A 9,525-nucleotide genomic window follows, 5' to 3' on the forward strand; every position below is an offset into this window, starting at 1 on the left:
TTCCTCCTGCTTCCAAACAGGGGCTACTTCCTAGTTTGAGCCTTTCGAGAGTGAAAGGGCTGCTTTTGCTTTGATTTGAAATTGCTTTTCATTACCCTTTCTCAGTTCTGCTCTCATTACCAGGGCCACATATGTTATTAACACTCAAGAAAAGCTCGCTACCTCTTGCAAGTTAAGAGGGTTAGCTGAAGTGGACATTGTGCATATGGGACTACTAAGGGACGGTATCCCACTACATTAGTCCTCCACTCTCCTAGATGGGCCTAAGAGAAAGCTGTAGGGCCAGTGCTAAGGAGATGGGAAGACGAAAGAGGAAGGACTCTAAACGCAACGGTTTATTGGGACTTAGGCTCCTGGGTTAATTCCTTTCCATGGAACAGGGCTACCTAGAGAATTTTAATTTGGCAGCCTGAATGTTTGTATCTTGCTTTCCTTATCTTCAAAGGTTGTTTATATTTTTTGAATTTCATTCTCATCCACAATTTCTTAAATTCTCTGTTCCCTAAGAAAGGAAGTTTGCAAAGATGAGAAGTTTAGCTAAATGAGTGACTTGTTTGAGTCCCTTTCAGTGCTAACATTTAATAAAATTTCGCAAATATCTCTCATGTATCAAAACATATTCTAGAAAACACAAAGTGTGGATAATCAGGAATGAAAGAAGTCCCAAATCCATATGGAAAACAATAATAGTTTTTTTCCCCTATCATTTCCTTTTTAAGTCTGTGTGTATGCAGAGTTCTTATTTTATTTGCATGTAATTCAGCCCTGGGTAACTCTTATTAAACATTAGAGATTTAAGCATCCCCCAGGCAAGGATGTGGTGCACTTGTTCATAAAGAAAAACCAGTTTCCCACACTAAGAAACGAATGTTCATTCTTGCCTCCTTGATCAAATGTTTTGTTTGCTGAGAAAGGGAGCGAGAAGGGTATGAGCGCTCTTATGGAAAATGTGCAGAAAACAAAGATTTCTGTGCTGGTCATCTTCTAAGAGAAACTACAGCTAACATTTATTTGTTTTTTAGGTTCTATCCTTCCATTTTCTCCACAGGGGAAAAAAAATCTCTGGTAGCAATTGCTTAGGCATTTGTAGAGGTCAGAGGCTTGGTAGAGATCATTGAAAAAGCACAATAGTATTTGCTTTGAGAATAGTCTCTCCCACTCTCAAGCCCTACATAAGTTTATTTATTTTGTATTTATTCCAGGGATAGTTGAAAAATAAAGCATTTATTTGAAGTATTTTGGATCCCCTCTTACACTCACTGCACCAGGAGGGAGCTAGCTGGGGTGAGGAGGGCTGTAGGTCCCACGATATGATGGACCGCAGCACGCAGAACCCGGGCGAGTTGAAAGCGCTTCTTGACGGTGCGATTGAAAGCGCTTCTTGACGGTGCGATTAGTGAACCCTCACGCTGACAGCAAGCGCCGTGACCGTGACCATAGGAACAGCCTCAGCTTGACTCTCCTGCTACCTGGGCACCCGCCGGGACATTGCAAACCGCGGGAAAGGCAGCCACGCTCTGGGAGCTTGGAAACCACCAGCTCTGGAAACCACGAACTGTACCGGGCAGTTTCGGGTTCTTCAGGCACAACAACCTCGCGATCCGTCCAGTCAAAGAGCTCCTAGCTTTCTGCTCTTAACGAGCCCAGGTCAGCATGCCTGTCCTGCCCGCGCAGGAGTGCAGGTGACTGGGCAGACTCCGACCTGGCGCTCCCACCGTGCCCTTCAGCCACTGCGCCCAGGAAAAGAAGCGCCCACCGGACAGCTTGCACACTGGGGACCCTTGTGCCGTCCCCCCACTCATGCCCCATCATTGCAGACAGTGAAGAGGGGAAGAAGCACGGAGAAGCATCCCCTTCTCTGGCGCGTATCAGCTGCGGGGTGCGGGAGAGGTCCGAGCCCCACCAGGCAGGAGCCCTAAGAGAAATCTGGAACACCAACACTTCCCCAGCCCCTTTCACATGTTGCAAAGAGAATTGCTTTGATAGACTGAATGAAGACTGAGGTTGGGGTTGGGTTTGTGGGCCCGGGTGACGCGGCAGCTCCTTTAGGAAGCAATGACAAACCTGGGGTTTATCGACAGCCTGCGCGCCTTTTGGGAAAGTGCCCCGCTGACACTTCCAGTTTAAGGTGTGTTTGTGCTTTTAGAAGAGGGACATTTCCTTAAAAAAAAAATCACAATAAAATCCACATGTTATATAAGTAAATAAATTAGATGGCATATGACATTTAGTCAAAAACTGGATAACATTTTTCAAGTTCCTCATGGCAGCTCTTGCAGAATTTTAGCTTAGCGTTTCAACCTAACAAAATCCAAAATGCTCCTTCCGGGTGATTTTTACTTTTGAATAAATTCCTTTTTCTATTTGCTAGGAGGTTCCTGCTAAGAATAGGGCATTTTGTGCTAAGAATGGGAGCGTTTTGTTGAGTTTTAAATAGTACTATAGCATTCTGTCATATGAATGGAGCCAATTACAATTTATATATTTTCATGTGTCAATATATGTGCGTACCATATATACCTCTCTCTTTCAATATTAACAAATAAGAACTTAAAATTCTAGAATATTAGGGTAAACAGAGTCTTTTGTATCCAATGGGAAGTCCAACTCACTTGACAGATGGGGTGATCTCACAAAGCAATTCTTTGTCTTTGGAGAAGTAGTACATTTCTGTTCTTCCTGCAATGGGATATTTCATGCCAGATCACTTTGATGACATGCCAGCAGTGTGTAGTATTTAAAAATCGTCAGCTCATGCTTTTCAAGCATTTGGAATAAATTTTAACCTTCACACTTTTGTTTTCTATAGTAACACACATGCACACACCACGCTCCTGGGCTCAGAATTTGTGTGCAGGCAGTGTTAATTAAATAGATGTAGTAAGTTCTCTTGCTTAAGGGTTCTTTTATTCACGTTTTTTCCTCTGTACCCAAAGACAGGGGACAGTGGAGTCTAGTGGGTAGCGGGCTTTTCCCAAAGGTTTATGGGGTATTTATGAATTGTGATAGTGGTCATAGGAAGAGGATTTCAGTGAGAAGAAATCCATAGTGAGTGGAAAGGCATTCTGAGAAGGATTCTCTTTTCTCTGCAATTACGGAGCAGGTACCCACATCCGTTTCTGCAGTATATTCTGAGGACCATGAAGGGAATCTTTTTAGGAAGGGAATATTTAGTGCGCACACTCATCACATTTCTACAGGTATTATAAAGATTTGATGATGTTGAGACTTACATGTGTTTGTTATCAATGATGGTGAGAACTCAAAAATTCCTAAATACACTTAAATAAGAAAAAAAAAGAAAACCAGTTCAGCTCCTTCTCTTTTTTCTTTTCTTTCTTTTCCCTCCCTCCTTGCCTTCCCTCCCTTCACTCCTCCCTTGCTTCCTTTCTTTCCTTTTGGTGCAACTTCTGTAACTGATTGTTAGCATTAATAGGAATACTCACAAAATATACTGAGTATATGTTCTGTTCCAAACACAGTATCAAGTACTTTACATGCATTATTTCATTTACTATTTATAATAGTCTTACGAGGTAGGCATTTTTATTTAAGAATGATCAAATTGAGGCTCAGAGAGATGAAATATGTTGTTCATCATTACATAATAGGAGCTAAACTAATTATATCTGACTCCAGAAACTGAGTTCTTCATCCTTGCAAAATCAGTTGGTTTGAGAGAACTTTATCTTTCATTTACTGGAATAAACTAGAGCAATTTAATTCTTTTTTATTTTTTACATCATTGTTCATTTTTAAACAATATTTGCTTCCCCCCACCCCCTCAGGTGTAGTCTGGGCAATTTAACTCTTATCTGTGTTCTAACACATTTTTTCCCCTGATTTTGATTTAGCTTGACTTATTTCTGTAATAACAAAATAATATATATAACATGTAATATATATAACATGTAATAATATATATAATGTGTATATAATATGTATTAATAACATAATAATGAAATTTAAAAAATTGTGTAGTATTTAGTTTCTACAACCCTGTCCTACAATCTTCTCACTAATTCTAATATCTATCCTCTAAGACAATGTGTGGGAAAGATCCCTAGACCATGAACATCAGATAAAGTATTTATAAATTGAGATTTTAGTTTAAAATGCAGATTTCTGGGTTCCCAATGAATTGGGATAGGAATCTTGGCAATTGGTTGGGACTTGGAAAAATGCCTTTAAAAAACCCTCAAATATGTGAATGATTAGAAAGAGAAACATGAATTTTGGAATCAAACCTTGATTTCTATCCCAGCATCAGCTTTTTAAAAATTGTCCTACCTTAGACAAGCTGTTTACAGAGTGCAGTGAAGACTAAATTAGACAGTGTGTGTGAAAACAGTAATGTTTAAGAGTACAAATAGTGATGTAAGCTAATGCTTTTTGAGCATTACTTAAAAGTGTCAGACACTGTGCTAAGCACTTTGTACATATCAGTTTCTTGATGCTACACAGCAACCATACATAGGAGGTTTACCATTATTCCTAATTTATAGAAGAGAATGAAGCACAGATACTAAGCTGGCCAGGATTTGACTTCAGAAAGTGTGGCTCCAGTACTGACTGTGCCCTTTAATTCTGTACCTGGTCTGTCTCTCATAGTATTTACTGACTGTTTCTCTCTTTGAGTCATCTTAAAAAAACAACAGTGACAAAAACTGATAAAAATGCTGGTGTAAAACAATGAGAGCTTTTTCTTTTTCACCCTGTACATATAAATACTATATGGTGCATTTCTCCTTAAGATTATGCATTCAGTCCAGGGTCAGATGACTGTTCATTAAGGACCTGGCAGAGATCATTTTGGGTTTTCTAATGACATGCAGTGTGTAAGACTGCTTTGAATATGATCTGTGGACTTGTAGCATTAGTATGATCTGAAAACTTGTTAGAATGCAAACTCTTAGGGCCCGCTTCAGATTGTGAATCAGAATGTCTGGGCATATGACCCAGCAATCTTTTTTTTTTTTTTTTAACATTGTGATATTTTTATTTCAGTTTCTTTATAACAATGGAAGGAAAGAAAGTACATATTTTAAGTTTCCTAGTTTTACACAAAAAGATAGCATAGTTCTGCAACTGGCAGTTCTTTTCATTTCAGTCTCTCGGAAGATTTTTCATTCTTTTTAATATCTGCCATATTTGTATCCACCACTTCAACAGGTATAACTAATTTCTTGCTAATACAAACAGTGCTATACTGTGATATGCATATTTAGAGTCATAAGGTAGAAGGGTACCTATGGAATAAATTCTCAGAGGTAGTTGGATTGCTGAGACAGATATAAATACATTTGTCTGAAGGAGGCTGAACATATTTTCATGTTTTAGGTGCCATTTGTACTTTTTCCTGTACTATGTCTTTTTAAATTTTTTTTAATTTATATTATTTTTTTTTTAAAGGTTAACAAAAAGTTTATTTACAAGGAAAGGGGAATGAAGAAATGTACAACTCAGGGAGAAAAGGGGGAGATAAATTCTTAAATGTGTCCTACTCATTCCACCAACCTGGAATCCCAAATGACCCGCTGAGACCAAACCTGCCTGGCCAAGACCGGGGAGCCAAGTGTGCCCGACCGCATTAACATGGCTGGTTTTTATTCACAAACAGAGAAAATGGCTGCTTAACTCCGCCCTTAAGTTCTTGCCACTTCCCTTTGGGAATCCTGGGATTTGTAGTTTCTGGTGTCTTGATGGAGTGGGGGTGGCATCCACAAAGCCTATATGGAGTTAGCTTCACTTTTTGCCACCATTTCCATGTTGTTGAAGATCAAATGTATGGATGCTGGGGTACACTCTCAGATGAAAATTTTTCTCGGGGTTCCCATTGGAAAGCAAACCAGTCTCTCCAGGTATTGTCCATTGTGGAAAGCAAAAGTCCTCCATTCCTGGGAAATAGTTTATCAGTCCAAGCCAAAAAAAAAAAAAAAAAAACCCAACAAAACAAAACAAAACCATCTGGAGGCATTAGCCAAAGCAAAACAGCAAAGGTATCAAATCACAGGAAAAATATTAAAATTGATTCACCTTATACAAAAACAGGTTCTCTCAACCTTTATCTCAATTGTTTCAACAGCGTAGCAAAAGCCTGCAAACCAAATCTACTTTTAAACCGTATTACCAATTTTTGCATAAAATCACAGGGCAGAATAACTAAACAGCAATTTTAGCTGCTTTGTTGGAATACTCCATAAAGGATCAAAGCAAACTCTTGACATCCGGTCCATGTGGGCTTCAAGAACAAGGTCGTCTTCATCAGACTCCACCTGGGTTTCCTCTTCTTGAGGGTACCGGGGCGTTTTATTTTTCCGGGTTGTCCAGTCCTGCCCATAGAGGCCCCAGCAATCTGTTTTAACAAACTGTGCAAATGACCCTGATGCATTCTAAGGTTGAGAAGCACTGGTTTAGAGGATGGAGCAAGAAACTTAAAAACATTACAAAAAAGGTTTATAAAAGCAGTAAAAATGTCAACAGACCTTTACTTCTGGGTGACTTATCTAGAATTATGGTGCATCTTTTTGGGAAGAGAGATGTTCACTGAGGGAATGGAGGGTGCCTGTTTCAGGCATTGTCCTGAATATAAGTCACATTTTGCTCTGGTGCCAATGAAGGTACAGCCTAGTGAGACAGAGAAGATGGGCACACTGAGCCAGACCACAGTGCAGGTGGGGTCATGAGGGAATATGTGTAGAGTGCTCTCACCAGAGCTTTTATAAGGGAGGATATCACCATGGTGAAACCTTGAAAGGGGCCTTGAAGAAAAAGAGATTTGCCGGAGACAGATTTGGTTAATAGCAGCTTATTGCAAAACTTGTGCTAATTTCATTGAAGAGTAGAATAGCAATTACGAGCACTTTGTCATCAAATCAAGATCTAATGAGTGAACTACTTAGTAGTGGCTGCATATAATATTATATGGTGTATGTGAAAACTAGATCCAGAGGGTGTTTCAGAGGGTAAGGAAGTACCTAACATATACCAAATGGTGGAGTAGGTGAGAAGACTTCATGCAGGAGGAAGTCAGATGCTCAGATCCGAATCTGAAAAGATTCCGTAGAAATGTCACAGATTAAAGGATTCCCAGGCAGAAAGGACAGTTGAGTCAACAAACAAAATACAAAGGGGAGTACTTTCTAAATTTTACCAAGTGATGATTCTTGAGAGAAAGGTAACATTTGTAAGGCACCCCAGGTAAATGGGCAGCGCAGACCATTTCTGGCTGTGGAGGGTGGATGGGGTTTATTGGGAGCACATAGGCTGGTGTGCTCTGGCTAAGGGACTGTAAGCCATTCACAGTAACTGCAGTGTATGCAAAGAGGTTAAGAGGGAGGTTTGGAGCGCCAGGATGGGAGAGTTGGCAGACATCACCTGCTGAGGAATTATTGAAATTAATAATTGAAGCCAAAATTTCTTACAAAGTGTTGGGAGACAGCTGGCCTTTCCTTTGTTAGATAAGGTACTAGGAGAATTTTTCTCTCTTCCCTTTAGGTGTTTCAGGAAATAGAATTTTCTCCTCTCCTCAGATTGAGAGTTGAGGCTGTGTGTTGTAATCAGAAGGTGGCATCCAATAGGGTGAGTGCCGGAAATTGGTGTTTCTATGAATGAAGATGATTCCACTATTCATTTTCTTCTGTGTGGGATGAGAAATGTCAGATCTAGCTGCATTGAAAACACCTTGGGTCGAACTCATTTGGACTTTAAGAGCTGCGCTTTCTGGGAGGAAACATTAAATATAAATCTCATCTAAGTTAGTTCACAAGAACTATATAACAAATATTTCTAGTCATTTCCTGATCTGTTCCTTTTCTTAGAATCAGCCCTTTCAGTCAGGTTACATGGGGTTACTGCACTACTCAAAAAATAAAACCATGGCCTTGGCCTCTGGACAGTTTCCTCTGTCTCCCTTCCCCAAGGTTTATCCATGATGTAGCATGTGTCAGAATTTCCTTCCTCTTAAAGACTGATTAATATTCCATTGTCTACATGAACACTGTATTTTGTTTATCCATTCATCTGCCAGTGGAGACATGGGTTGCTTGCACCTTTTCGCTATTGTGAATAATGCTGCTATGTACAAATATTTCTTTTAAATCCTGCTTTCACTTCTTTTGGGTGTATACCAAAGTGGAATTGCTAACCTGTGTAGTCATTCTATTTTTAATATTTTGAGCAACAACCATATTGCTTTCCACAGTGGCTGTAACAATAGTATGCAAAGTTCCAATTTATCCACATTTTTGCCAATACCTGTTAATTTCTGTTTTTGTTTTTTAGTAGTAGGAACCCTAATGTATGTGAGGTTGTGTTAGTAAGATGTAGTTGTAAAACAAAACTTAGTGGCTTAAAACAGTGCTCAGGTATTATTGTTCATGAATCTTTTTTTTTAAGATTTATTTTTATTTATAAAAGAACTGGGGTACAGGCCAGAGGTGTGGGAGGGTGAGAGGATTCACCAGAGACAGAGTTGGGAGCAAAACAGGCAGACGGACCAAAAACACTGCTGAGGGTAGTGGTGGGCAAGGCAGGAGGGGGTCTACTGTACTATGTGGGTATCACCCTGGCTGGCCGGGAATCGAACCTGCACTGCAGAGGCTGTGGACAGCTTCACAGTGCTGCGCTCAACCCACTGCGCCACTGGGGAGGCCCTGTTCATGAATCTTAAGGGTGGCATTTTTGGTTGAGATCAGCTGGATGGGGGCCTCCCTGGTGGCACAAGGGGTTAAGCACAGCACTGTGCAGCTATCCACAGCCTCTGCAGCACAAGTTGGATCCCTGGCCAGTCAGGGAGCTACCCACATGGCGCAGCAGACCTCTCCTATCTTGCCTACTGCTCCCCTCAGCAGTGATTTCAGTCAGTCTGCCTGTTCTGTTCCTTACTCTATCTTTGGTGAATCCTCTCACCCCCTGCACCTCTGGCTTGTACCCCAGTTCTTGTATGCATAAATAAATAAATCTCTAAAAAGAGAGAGAGATCAGCTGGATGGTTCTCTAGTCTTGGCTGGGCTCACATACTATCTGGGGGCAACAGCTGGCTTGGCTGGCAGTTGGCCTGTTAAGGGAAGTCCCACTGGTTGACTCATCTCTTTTCCATGTCATCTCCAACCCCCCAGTAAGTGAGCTTGGATTTTTTCCAATGATGGTAGCAGTGAGAGTGGGAATATGAAAGTTTCTCAAAGCCTGGGATCAGAAATTGTGCCTTCCTTATATCACATTCATTGAAGGTCATGAGTTCCCACACTGATTCACAGGGTAAAAAAGTAGATTTTTGATGGTAGTAATTGCTATGTTGTGTTGCAAAAAAAATATAAGGAGGGGTGAATAATTGTGGCCATTTTTGGAGTCTGCTACAGAATTCTAGAATTTTAGTGGAGCAATGGAGGTGAGAAGTTTATCTTGGTTCACATAAAATGCTTGGCTTTGTATTTCTAGTACAAATATTCCAGAACACTTTAAAATATTGAAAATAAGAATTAGGACACTAGAAATGAACTTTCCTTAGTTTTTCTCAGATAACTT

This window comes from Talpa europaea (genome assembly GCF_964194135.1).
Source record: "Talpa europaea genome assembly, chromosome: 7".
Lineage (NCBI taxonomy): Eukaryota > Metazoa > Chordata > Mammalia > Eulipotyphla > Talpidae > Talpa > Talpa europaea.